Below are 12,369 nucleotides of genomic sequence, written 5' to 3' on the forward strand. Positions count from 1 at the left end.
AGAAATATTTGAAAAGGAGCAGCGGGGAAGGCCCCTGGGTACTGATGGCTTCTGAGAAAATTGCTTATTTGCAGGGTAGGTAACATGAAGTTAAAAGGGAAACAGTGTGAAGAATAGATTTATCTCTGTATTCCCAGCAGTAAGCAAAGTACCTAGAACATGGTAGGCATTCAGCAAATGTTTGGGAATGGATGACTTTTAGGAAAAGGAAAACTACCCTAAACTTCAGTTATTTCTTTTACCAAAACCATGTCTGTGTGACTGAATGAAAAGTGAAAATTCCAGTCATCATCCAGTTGTTAAATATTTAGGCTGCCAACCATTTATTTAATTGACGTTTATACGTTTGGAATAGACTGACGGCTTTGGCTGTGGGTAGGCACAGCATGAGTCATACTCAGTAGTTCTCGTGAGGCAAAGGCTACGTTTCCATGTATAAGCAGTTGACTTATGTCTCTTACATCAGGCACAAACATAAATCACGACAGTCTAATAATTGGTACTTGGGTCTTTTCTGGCTGGAATGATTTCTTGGCCATTCAGGTGTTAATGACACTGACTCCACTCAGTGATTGAATAGCATCAGCTAGTTTCCTACCCTGAAAAGATCTTAAAATACAAAGTGAAATAGAACTGCCCAGTGCATGTGGGTTCATCTAAGTAAATGCAATTCTAGAACATGATGGAAAAGGACTCTCCACTGAGAAAAGCTGGGCAAAGCTGGGATAGAGTAAGTCACAAATAATATATTTTTTAGGTTTCTTGTTGCAAGGGACATACTTGAAGGTGGTCCCCATAAGCTCTACATCCTGGTGTTCACGCCTTAGTATAATCCCTACCCCTTGTGCATGAACAATAGAATATGGTAAGGTAATGGGCTATCACTCCTGGGATTATATTACGTTACATAAGGCTCTGTCTTGCTAGCAAAGGCTCTACAATTGCTAACAAAATTGCTCTAAGGTCTTGCTCTCCTTGCCAGCTTTGAAGAAGCAAGATGCCCGTGAGTCCTATGACTACAAGCACATGAGTTCTGCCAACAACCTGAGTGACCCTGGAAGCAGATGCTTTCCCAGCCAAGCTTGCAGAGGAGAACCCAGGCCTGGATCACAGCCTTGCAGAGGCCCTGCTAAGCTGTGTATGGACATAACCAACATGTGTCTTAAGCTATTAGTTGGTGGTCATTTGTTATGCTATGTACAAGATGTGTCACTGCTCTTACATAAAAGGCTGATTGTGGTGTTGGTATTCAAAATACATACTAAGGGATCAACTGGAAAATGCCCTAACATGTAACTCCCCTGGATTAGAAATACCAAATACTAACTTGTCCAGTGCAGGAAGAATGAAGAATAGAAATGGAGTGTATATTCCTATGGTCAAGTCTAACCATTAGTATATTTGAATTATTAGTAAACAGGCCATTTGTGTTTGAAGAAAATAGAAGTATGGCTGTTCCCACACATGGTTACACTTTGGATTTAAATTTATGGTCAGTGTGGTAGATATGGTTTGCCCACCATGGTTCCTCCCTCCCAGCCCTTGCCTGGCTTTGCTGTGGGTGTAATATTTCCCTGTCCTGTGGATGTTGAGCTTAGCCATTCGACTTGCTTTGGCTGATGAAACACAGTAAAAGGGATCGTGTACCAGCTCTGCACTGAGGCTGACATTTGGCAAATTCTGACAGCAATTTTGTGCTCCTGTTTTATCCCACAAGAAAAGCACACCCACAGTAGACTACTGCTTTTGGACTGGATTCCTGAGTGAGAAATGCCTGGAAAACACCTGCATTGACCTACTGCTTGAAGCCAAGTGGTTCCATCCCATTCAGAGATGCATCAACGAGACGTAAATGTTGGTTGTTATATGTGGGTGAGGTTTGGAGATCGTTCGCTCTGCGGGCTTATTGCAACAATACCTGAACAATCCAAAATCGAAAAACTCATTCATATCAGTTTGTAAATGAAGGTCATAGTTTTTGCCCCTCACTGTTTTTGTTTGTTTGTTTGTTTGAATTGTTTATTTCCTTTTGGCTGTGCTGGATTCCACTGCTGCGTGGGCGTTTCTCTAGTTGTGATGTGTGGGGGCTACTCTCCAGTTGCGGCGCTCAGACGTCTCCTTGCAGTGGCTTCTCGTTGCAGAGCACAGGCTCTAGGGCACGCAGGCTTCAGTTGTTGCAGCATACGAGCTTAGTCGTTGGGGCTTGAGGGCTCTAGGATGCAGGCTCAGTAGTTGGGGTGCATGTACTTTGTTGCTGCAAGGCATGTGGAATCTTCTCAGTTTAGGGATCAAACTCCTGCATTGGCAGGTAGATTCTTTACCACTAAGCCACAAGGGAAGCCCCTACCCCTCACTTTTAAGTGTGAGTAGATAGATTTGTTAATTGTTCTTCCCTACTAGAGTAGTATATTGGATCTTTTATAGGGCAGGGCCTTTTAAAATAGTGTTTCCATCTGGTGTCCTGTTGAATACCAATATTATATATGATGTTTACTAGTGTTCTGAAGCAATGATTCTATATTCATGGAAATTAAAAGACTGATAATGTTTTTAGACCTAAGAAATTCTGCCTTGATAAAAGGACTCCTAGTAAATGTTAAACCCAGTATTGTCCCATCTCATTTGACCATGAAAATTTCCCTCTCTTCCCCACCTCCTTCCCCTAGCCTAAACAACAGTTCATACCTTGTTCCTCTGGAATCACTGGATACTGCTATTGAGGGCAGTGTATGCTTACCTCCCTGGCCTTGTCACATTACAGGCAGAAGCTGTGCTGTATAAATTTGGAATGGTGCCCCTCAAACTGAAGGCTATTAAGCAGATAAGACAGAAGCCCCTGATGAGTACATCTCTCATTTATTTCTGTCCGTGCTGTTGGAGAAGACTCTTGAGAGTCCCTTGGACTGCAAGGAGATCCAACCAGTCCATTCTGAAGGAGATCAGCCCTGGGATTTCTTTGGAAGGAATGATGCTAAAGCTGAAACTCCAGTACTTTGGCCACCTCATGCAAAGAGTTGACTCATTGGAAAAGACTCTGATGCTGGGAGGGATTGGGGGCAGGAGGAGAAGGGGACGACAGAGGATGAGGTGGCTGGATGGCATCACTGACTCGATGGACGTGAGTCTCAGTGAACTCCGGGAGTTGGTGATGGACAGGGAGGCCTGGTGTGCTGCGATTCATGGGGTCGCAAAGAGTCAGACACGACTGAGTGACTGAACTGAACTGAACTGAACTGAACCGATGAGATACAAAACCTGGAAGGAAGATGCCCATATTTAAGCAGATGACAAGTATAGGTCTTGTCAGTGCAAAGCCCTGGGTCTTCAGCCAGGTTTAAGGGTAGTCTTCTGGAAAGTTGGACAAGAATCAAGGTTATGGGAAATCATTTCCACTTGGTCAAGTTGTAAGGGGTTATTTGCATCCTATGAATGATCGATTCAATTCTAAAACAGATTGGCTTGGTATTTGGCTCCAATTGATCTCAAGCTGCTGATCTTGAGGCCTGATATGTTTGGAAGTGCAGAGAATCACTTGGTTCGGTTCACTTCATTTCAGTCGCTCAGTCGTGTCCGACTCTTTGCGACTCCTTGAATCGTAGCACGCCAGGCCTCCCTGCCCATCACCAACTCCCGGAGTTCACTGAGACTCACGTCCATCGAGTCAGTGATGCCATCCAGCCACCTCATCCTCTGTCGTCCCCTTCTCCTCCTGCCCCCAATCCCTCCCAGCATCAGAGTCTTTTCCAATGAGTCAACTCTTTGCATGAGGTGGCCAAAGTACTGGAGTTTCAGCTTTAGCATCATTCCTTCCAAAGAAATCCCAGGGCTGATCTCCTTCAGAATGGACTGGTTGGATCTCCTTGCAGTCCAAGGGACTCTCAAGAGTCTTCTCCAACACCACAGTTCAAAAGCATCAATTCTTTGGCACTCAGCCTTCTTCACAGTCCAACTCTCACATCCATACATGACCACAGGAAAAACCATAGCCTTGACTAGATGAACCTTTGTTGGCAAAGTAATGTCTCTGCTTTTGAATATGCTATCTAGGTTGGTCATAACTTTCCTTCCAAGGAGTAAGCGTCTTTTAATTTCATGGCTGCAATCACCATCTGCAGTGATCTTGGAGCCCAAAAAAATAAAGTCTGACACTGTTTCCACTGTTTCTCCATCTATATGCCATGAAGTGATGGGACCAGATGCCATGATCTTCGTTTTCTGAATGTTGAGCTTTAAGCCAACTTTTTCACTCTCCACTTTCACTTTCATCAAGAGGCTTTTTAGTTCCTCTTCACTTTCTGCCATAAGGGTGGTGTCATCTGCATATCTGAGGTTATTGATATTTCTCCCGGCAATCTTGATTCCAGCTTGTGCTTCTTCCAGCCCAGCGTTTCTCATGATGTACTCTGCATAGAAGTTAAATAAGCAGGGTGACAATATCCAGCCTTGATGTACTCCTTTTCCTATTTGGAACCAGTCTGTTGTTCCATGTCCAGTTCTAACTGTTGCTTCCTGATCTGCATACAAATTTCTCAAGAGGCAGATAAGGTGATCTGGTATTCCCATCTCTTGAAGAATTTTCCACAGTCACTTGGTAGAAGTTCATAAAAGTGTTACTCAGACGTGTGGGATTAAAGGTATTACGTCTATGGCTGAATTTACTGTGGGATGCATATTCCTTCTGATTTATGGCTTGAAGAGGGGATGTCGACTGCTTATTAGTTTAGTTCGGTCACTCAGTAGTGTTTGGCTCTTTGCAACCCCATGGACTGCAGCATGCCAGGCTTCCCTATCCATTACCAACTCCTGGAGCTTGCTCAAACTCATGTCCATTGAGTTGGTGATGCCAGCCAACCATCTCACCCTCTGTCATCCCCTTCTCCTCCTGCCTTCAATCTTGCCCAGCATCAGGGTCTTTTCCATTGAGTCAGTTCTTCACATCAGCTGGCCAAAGTATTGGAGCTTCAGCTTCAGCATCAGGCCTTCCAGTGAACATTCAGGACTGATTTCATTCAGAATGGACTGGTTGGATCTCCTTGCAGTCCAAGGGACTCTCAAGAGTCTTTTCCAACACCACAGTTTCAAAAGCATCAATTTTTTGGCACTCAGCTTTCCTAATAGTCCAACTCTCACATCCATACATGACTACTGGAAAAACCATAGCCTTGACTAGACAGACCTTTGTTGGCAAAGTAATGTCTCTGTTTTTTTAATATGCTGTCTAGGTCCGTCATCGTTCTATTTCCAAGGAGCAAGCATCTTTTAATTTAATGGCTGCAGTCACCATCTGCAGTGATTTGGAGTCCAAGAAAATAGTCTGTCACTGTTTCCATTGTTTCCCCATCTATTTCCATGAAGTGATGGGACCACATGCCATGATCTTTGTTTTTGAATGTTGAGTTTTAAACCAGCTTTTTCACTCTCCTCTTTCACTTTCATCAAGAGATTCTTTAGTTCCTCATTGCTTTTTGCCATAAGGGTGGTGTCATCTGTGTATCTGAGGTTATTGATATTTTTCCCAGCAGTCTTGATTCCAGCTGTGCTTCATCCAGCCCAGCATTTCACATGCTGTACTCTGCATATAAATTAAATAAGCAGGGTGACAGTATACAGCATTGACGTACTCCTTTCCCAATTTGGAACCAGTCCATTTTTCCATGTCCAGTTCTGTTTCTCCTTGACCTGCATACAGATTTCTCAGGAGGTCTGGTATTCCCATCAGGTCAGGTCAGATGGTCTGGTATTCCCATCTCTTGAAGAATTTTCCAGTTTGTTGTGATCCACACAGTCAAAGGCTTTAGCATAGTCAGTGAAGCAGAAGTAGAGTTTTTCTGGAATTGTCTTCATTTTTTTATGATTGAATGGATGTTGTAATTTGATATCTGGTTCCTTTGCATTTTCTAAATCCAGCTTGAACATCTGGAAGTTCTCGGTTCACATACTGTTGCCACCTAGGTTGGAGAATTTTCAGCATTACTTTGCTAGTGTGTGACTGCTTATAAGTGGCATTAAAAATGAACAGATAAAGTACAAGATGAAAAAACTTTAAAACATTCCCTAAATATATCAACCCCTTACCTTGGGGACTGGAAGCTATTTCTTGCACTCTATCAAGCTGTTTCTTCAAATACAGTTGACAGTTCCTGGTGCTCTAATATCTGCCTCTTGAAGATACTCAGTTGTCAAAAGGCAATTAAAATGGAGACCACAGTTTGAATATACCCCTAGCCCAAACACTCATAGTCACATAACCAAAGTGTAAAATGCCCTGATTTCCCTGAAATGCTGACTCTTGCCTCAAATAAAAGTTAAGTAGTCCTCATGTCAGCAGGACCTTGCAGCTTCCTAGCCAAAGCAGCTACAAGCAAGTAAGCTTATGCAGTTAAAAAAAAAAAAATGTTTCCAGTAAAAGATCACAAGTGAAAACAATGTACCTATTCATCACCTGAGCTTTTATTAATAGTACTGAGAGCTAAGAACTTAACTACCTTTGGTTTGGGAATTCAGTAACAGTTTGTTTCTTGCTCAGTGAAGTAGATCAAGTAAAGCTCTCTGAGTTTCTTTTATGGGAGTTCTTTCATGGGAGTTTCTTTAATGGGAGTTCTCATTCTTTCATTTCTAACATTTTGGAGCTGGGTCTGTTATTTCAGAAGGAAATGGCAAGGCAGTTCTAGGGCAGGTGGCAGTGACTGGAGAAGCCATGGAGACAACCGCCTTAAAAATGGTTGTGATGGAGGAACGAGATTAGCATATTAATTAGAGTCTTCATATCTGGTAATGATCTCATTTGCTTATACAAACAGATGACAAGAACATTTGGAGAAATATCTTAATTCTTTTTCTGTTTATATATGAGTGAATTTTGGTAAAATGCAGGGGTGACTGTTCTAGAGCTCTGGGAGGTAAAATCAGACGTTGTTTTCAGTCACCGTGCTTGTTTTCATGGGCAGGTCCCTTCTTGTTTGCTTGCTTTTTCTCATCTATGAAACAGGGAACTGTGACCAGGGGACTGGTTATAATGTTTCTTGATAAACCTTCGTAAAGCAATGTGCTGTTGCGAGTAATGGGCTCCATTCATTATTAGCCCAGTTGATTTTCATTTACACTTGGCTCTAACAATTAGCTTGAGCAGGTGTGAAGGTGATGGAGGGGCTGGGACACCCAGAGGTCAGCCTCCGCTGGATGTGATAAATTAACCATTATTATCAGCAGTGAAAGTGGTTCTTTACGCTTGTCAGCAGCAAACAAAGGGACAACATATCTCACATAAACCCACTGCTAAGAGCTGGTTTTGCTGAAGAATCAGAGTTTCCTTCTGGGCCCTACAGACAAATGGGAGAGAGTCAAAGAACCCACAAAAGTAGAGGTGAGGGTACCTTGAAGGGGTGACTTTGCTGATGGAGAGGCATATAGATATCCCAACCTGGGTTTTTTTGCAATGCTCACCCATTCTATTATGAAGCTGTCATCAGCCTCTGTTGATGATGGAGCATCTATCTGTGCTGAAGAATTATTAGGGAGTGAAGAGTTTGTACATCAACAGAGGAGACACAGTTTTTACACAGGGTATATAGATATATGCATATGTCTGTATACCAATTAATAGATATTTTGAAACAGTGCATTATAATTGAGCACATTTATAGGGCTTTCCTGGTAGCTCAGACAGTAAAGCATCTGCATGCAATGCGGGAGACCTGGGTGCGATCCCTGGGCTGGGAAGATCCCCTGGAGAAGGAAATGGCACACCACTCCAGTACTCTTGCCTGGAAAATCCCATGGACAGAGGAGCCTGGTAGGCTACAGTCCATGGGGTTGCAAAGAGTCAAACATGACTGAGCGACTTCATTCGCTTTTATATTCACTGAAAAGAGAAAGTTAAATCAGTGGTCTTCAGTTCTCCATCTCTACCAGTTTTACAAGACTTCAACAGACTTAAACCTCTGAAAGAGGGCATAGCACTGTCCACAGAAGGCAACATCAGGTCCATTAACTCTAGACCCAATGGAACTAAATACACTGGTTTTGAAACAGGAAGTCTCTTCCCACTTAGTTACCCTCGGGTTTGGAGCCTCACTGAGCACACTCAGAGGTGAAACAGTCAAAGAAGAAAGGAAGAGATGATGGCTGGGAATCACCATCTGTGTACCGAGACTCCATAGATAGAGTTACATTTGTTTTGACAACATTTGGGGAACTATTATGAACTAAATATTTATGTGTCTCCCCTCCCCCCCATTCACAGGTTAAAGCCCTAACTCTCCAAGTCACTGTATTTGGAGATTGGGGCCTATGAGAAAGTAATGAAGGTTAAATGAGGCCATAAGGGTGGAGCCCTGACCCAGCAGGTTTACTGTCCTTAAAATTGTGATACCAGAGATCTCACTTTCCTTCTGTCTCCATGCACATGTGCTGAGGAAAGGCCATGTGAGCCCAGAGCAAGGTAGTAGCTGTCTGAAAGCCAGGAAGAGAGCCTGCACCAGAAACTGAATTCTCTTGCACCTTGATCAGGGAGTTCTAGCTTCCAGAAGTGTGGGGAAAATAGGCTTTAAAAAGTCTGTTGTTTAAGCTGCTCAGTGTGTGGTATTTTGTTATGACATCCTGGGCAGACTAACATAGGCACTAAAGATTGGTTTGGAATGTTGGAGCCTGTGGGTGGACTTGGTAACCACAACTGTGTTTTGAAATGATTAGATTGAGCCTTTAGTGAGGAACCCCTGGCGTCAGTATGTATAAGTCTTTGCTTCTGGCTGTTAAGACTGTATAGGACTGTCCAGGCTCTGCCTGGGGCTGACTGCCTGGCTGCCAGGGTCCTCTAAGCTAAGTCAAGTAAGGCTGGGAAGAATGTCTGTTCCATGTGATCCCGCTATCTCGTGAATTATATATCCACCAGAAATTGTACCTCGTAGTTTTAAGTCCAAATTCCCTTTGTTTTAACCTCACCAGATAAAAAATTTTCAGTCCTCTATTAGTATCAATAATAAGTAATAAAAAAGAAACTAGAACAATGTCTGTAAAGAGAAACTATAAGAAAAAGGAAGAAAAGGTGCAGCAAAGTATATTAGGAGATAATCATTACTCACCAGAGATGTTGTCATGAAGCAGATAAGAATTATGGATAAACATTTTGATATCAAAACGACAACAACAAAAACTCGGTAAAGCAATCACTTCTAACAAGTCCCACCAGATGGAAGTGCAGTACAGTATTTGATAAAAGAGGTCATAAGAAAAGAAATATAAACTAGTGGAAATCAGGAAAGAAGTAGAAGGAAAAAATAAACCAGCAGAGAAATAAAGACAAAACTGGAAGAAGTAACAAGCAGTATGGAAAATATTGCTAGGGATGTAAAAGATAAAAATAAGAGAAGGGAACACAGTGAAGTAGAAATCAAAGAGTTTAAAAATTAGAAGATATACAAGGGAGATCCAATAAGCACTTAAGTTGAATATCCAAAGAAGAAAACCCAAAATGTTACCAAACAAATACTAATATTTTAAAATACAATTCAAAAAAGAAAAAGACTCGAATCTCTATATTTAATAGTCATACTGTGTGCCAAGGAAATGTGACCCAGAATGATCAACACCAAGACAGATCCTGGAAAAGTTGTTAGACTTTGAAGATAAAGAATTGTTACAAAAAGTTAAAAAACAAATGAAAAAAAAATTGGCTGGATTCAGACTTTTCCACAGCATCTTTTTTAAATTAAAACTTTTAATAAATTATTTACTTTTTTATCTTTTAGCCATGCCATATGGCATGTGGGATCTTAGTTCCCTGACCAGGGATTGAACCCATGCCCCCTCCTGCATTGGCAGCATTAAGTCTTAACCCCTGGACCACCAGGGAAGTCTCTCTACAATATCTTTTAGAAGATTATAAATGACTAGCAACCTGAAAGTTCCTCAAGGAAAGAGTGAGTCAAACCATTCTTCAAATAAGAAACATGAACCTACAGAACCCAAGGAATATTAAGTGCTTTGGGCACAGAATTTAAGAGAGTACCAGAAAGTTCAATAATCAACAATAATATTTAATGCAATGTTAAACTAAATAATGAAAAAATCTATGTTAAATAAAGTATCAAAACTTTAACAGGAAAACAGGATCATTACTACTGATTTTTCTTTTGCCCAGGCTCCAGTATGACTTGGTGCAGCAATATCAGGAGTCCTTCTTGTGGAAATTGCTAGAAAACACATTTCAACTAACTACGACTAGGTTAATACCAGCGAAAGGACTAGAGGTAAGCACTGAATATATTTAACAGTATAATGAAGACTAACGTGGAGGATTAGAATGACAGAAAAAAATTGTTGTGTATCTTCTTGTAATTAAATTCTCTAATAAGCCATAACTACATCAAAGAAAAAGGATAAACTCAAATGCCAGAATGCTAGAAAATGGTCGTATAAATACTACATATCAGAAACTATGGGATGTAACTAAAGTAACCCTTGGAAAATTTATATATGTATATATGTTTGTATGTGTATGTGTATACACACACTATAAAAATAGAAATCATGATATAAGCATCCAATTTAAGTTATAAAAAGAGAAATACATTGAGAGAATGAAGGAAAGACTACAAACAGAAAATAATGAATGTAGTAGAAATAATAAATCCAAAAGCTTTGGCAAGATAAACTATTTGCTGATTTATTCAGTAAAAAAAGGGAGAGAGTGCAAATATGAAAACTAGGGAACAAAAGGGGAATTTATAGAAAAGAAAAAAACTGGGATAATTATAAGAAATACTCTTCTAAATTTAATAGTTTACTCTGCAAATTAATAGTTTATCAACTAGACTCCAAAGGATATTGGCAATCTAAACAGCTCCATTGTACAAACAGAGGAAATTGACCAAGAACCAGTCCCCAAAATACTAAGACCCGATGGTTTCACAGAGAAATTCCAGGATGCCATTAAAGATCAGATCACTTTAAAGATAATTCCGTTGTTCCAGCACATCAAACAAGGAAGAAAGTCTCCAACATCTCTGTAAGAAGCAAGTGTAAAAACTGATAGCAAAACCTAAAAGGAATTAGACAAAAAAGAAAATTACAGGCCAATCTCACTTATGATCATAGACTTAAAATTCTAAATAAAATGTTCACAAGCATAATCCAGAAACATTAAAAGTACAAATCATGTGGGGTTTTATTTCAGAAACACACATTTGAATATTAGAAAATCTTTGATCATAATTTATAATACTGGTAAATCTAAGGAACTTTTAAAAATACTCAACATTTATCCTTGATAGAAAATCCACAGTAAAATAATATATTTCTTTGAGAGAAAATATTTTTGTTTCTGCTCCCAAACTGAGAGGGCTGAGATAATATAACAAGAATTATTGTTATTTAAAAAAAAAAAAAAACAAGACAAGGTTTCTTTCTTTTCAGAGTGTACGTGAAACATTGGTTGCTGGTAAGAAGGAGACTCTTGTTCACAAGCCACACATGGTGAGGGTGTTGGAGGCATGACATTTGTGTGGGTACATCATCCGAAACTCATGCTTTCTTCAATTGCCGTCAAAGGAAATAATAAGCACATAGAAATCGTACACATTCTCTTTTGTTCTTTGGCTCAAAGGTGATAACAACTGGTCAGAAGAAGCCACATTTCTTTTCTAAAAGCAAGGGCTCTAGGAAACATAGTCTTCTATGTGCCAGAATGAAATGGAAATTTCTTTTCATCAAATAATCTGGTCACTCTCCCTGACACATAGAGAATTGGCTCACCCTCTTCCCAAGGAAGACAATCCCAAACCCACTAATTCAGAATCACGTTTTTCTTTGAAACAAGTATTATTTTTAATGGGGAGACTGTAGACTTGTTCCTCACTTATTATTTATTAAAGTTAGGAATAAGAGAAATATGTAGTGTAGTTAGCATTGTGTTGGAGGCTGGAGATACTACTCCTCAACATCTTAAAATAAATATAAAAAAAAAAATTACAGAGGAGCAAACCTTATTTCTGTTGGCAGCTGCCATTGTTGTATACTTAAAAAGCCTATGAGAAAAAACAGAGTCTAGAAGAAAGCAGAGAATTTAGTAAGATAATAGGGTATAAAATGAACAGAAATGACTAGTTTTCATATATACAAAGAACAATGAGTACATAAAAGGAAGGAAAACACACATCTGCAATTACCAATCCCAAAGATAACATACTTAGGAATAAATCTAGCAATAAAGCCTTATATGAAAAAAACTTTAAATCATTCCTGAAGGACCTAAAGTAATTGAAAAAAATGGGGAAAGGCATATCCTATTCTTGGCTAAACAGACTCAACATTATAGAGATGTCAGTTAATTTATGAATTTAACATGGTGCCTCAAAAATATCAAAGAGATTT

The 12,369-nt window shown here is 40.0% G+C and overlaps 1 long non-coding RNA gene across 46 annotated transcripts in view; it reads left to right on the forward strand.

Moving 5' to 3' along the window:
- LOC129621379 (uncharacterized) overlaps positions 1-12,369 on the forward strand; it is a 454,544-nt gene that overhangs the window by 72,091 nt on the left and 370,084 nt on the right. For 29 of the 46 annotated variants that reach the window (XR_008699268.1, XR_008699267.1, XR_008699277.1 and 26 more), the window contains one exon: positions 10,139-10,247. The exons of 9 other annotated variants lie outside the window; for them this stretch is intronic. This is a non-coding gene — a long non-coding RNA (uncharacterized LOC129621379). Of the gene's footprint in view, positions 1-963; positions 1,987-10,138; positions 10,248-11,412; positions 11,829-12,369 lie in introns of those variants that run through there. 8 more of the 46 variants (XR_008699298.1, XR_008699297.1, XR_008699294.1 and 5 more) reach the window with 3 other exon arrangements.

Source organism: Bubalus kerabau, chromosome 10, assembly GCF_029407905.1.
Source record: "Bubalus kerabau isolate K-KA32 ecotype Philippines breed swamp buffalo chromosome 10, PCC_UOA_SB_1v2, whole genome shotgun sequence".
Taxonomy (NCBI): domain Eukaryota; kingdom Metazoa; phylum Chordata; class Mammalia; order Artiodactyla; family Bovidae; genus Bubalus; species Bubalus kerabau.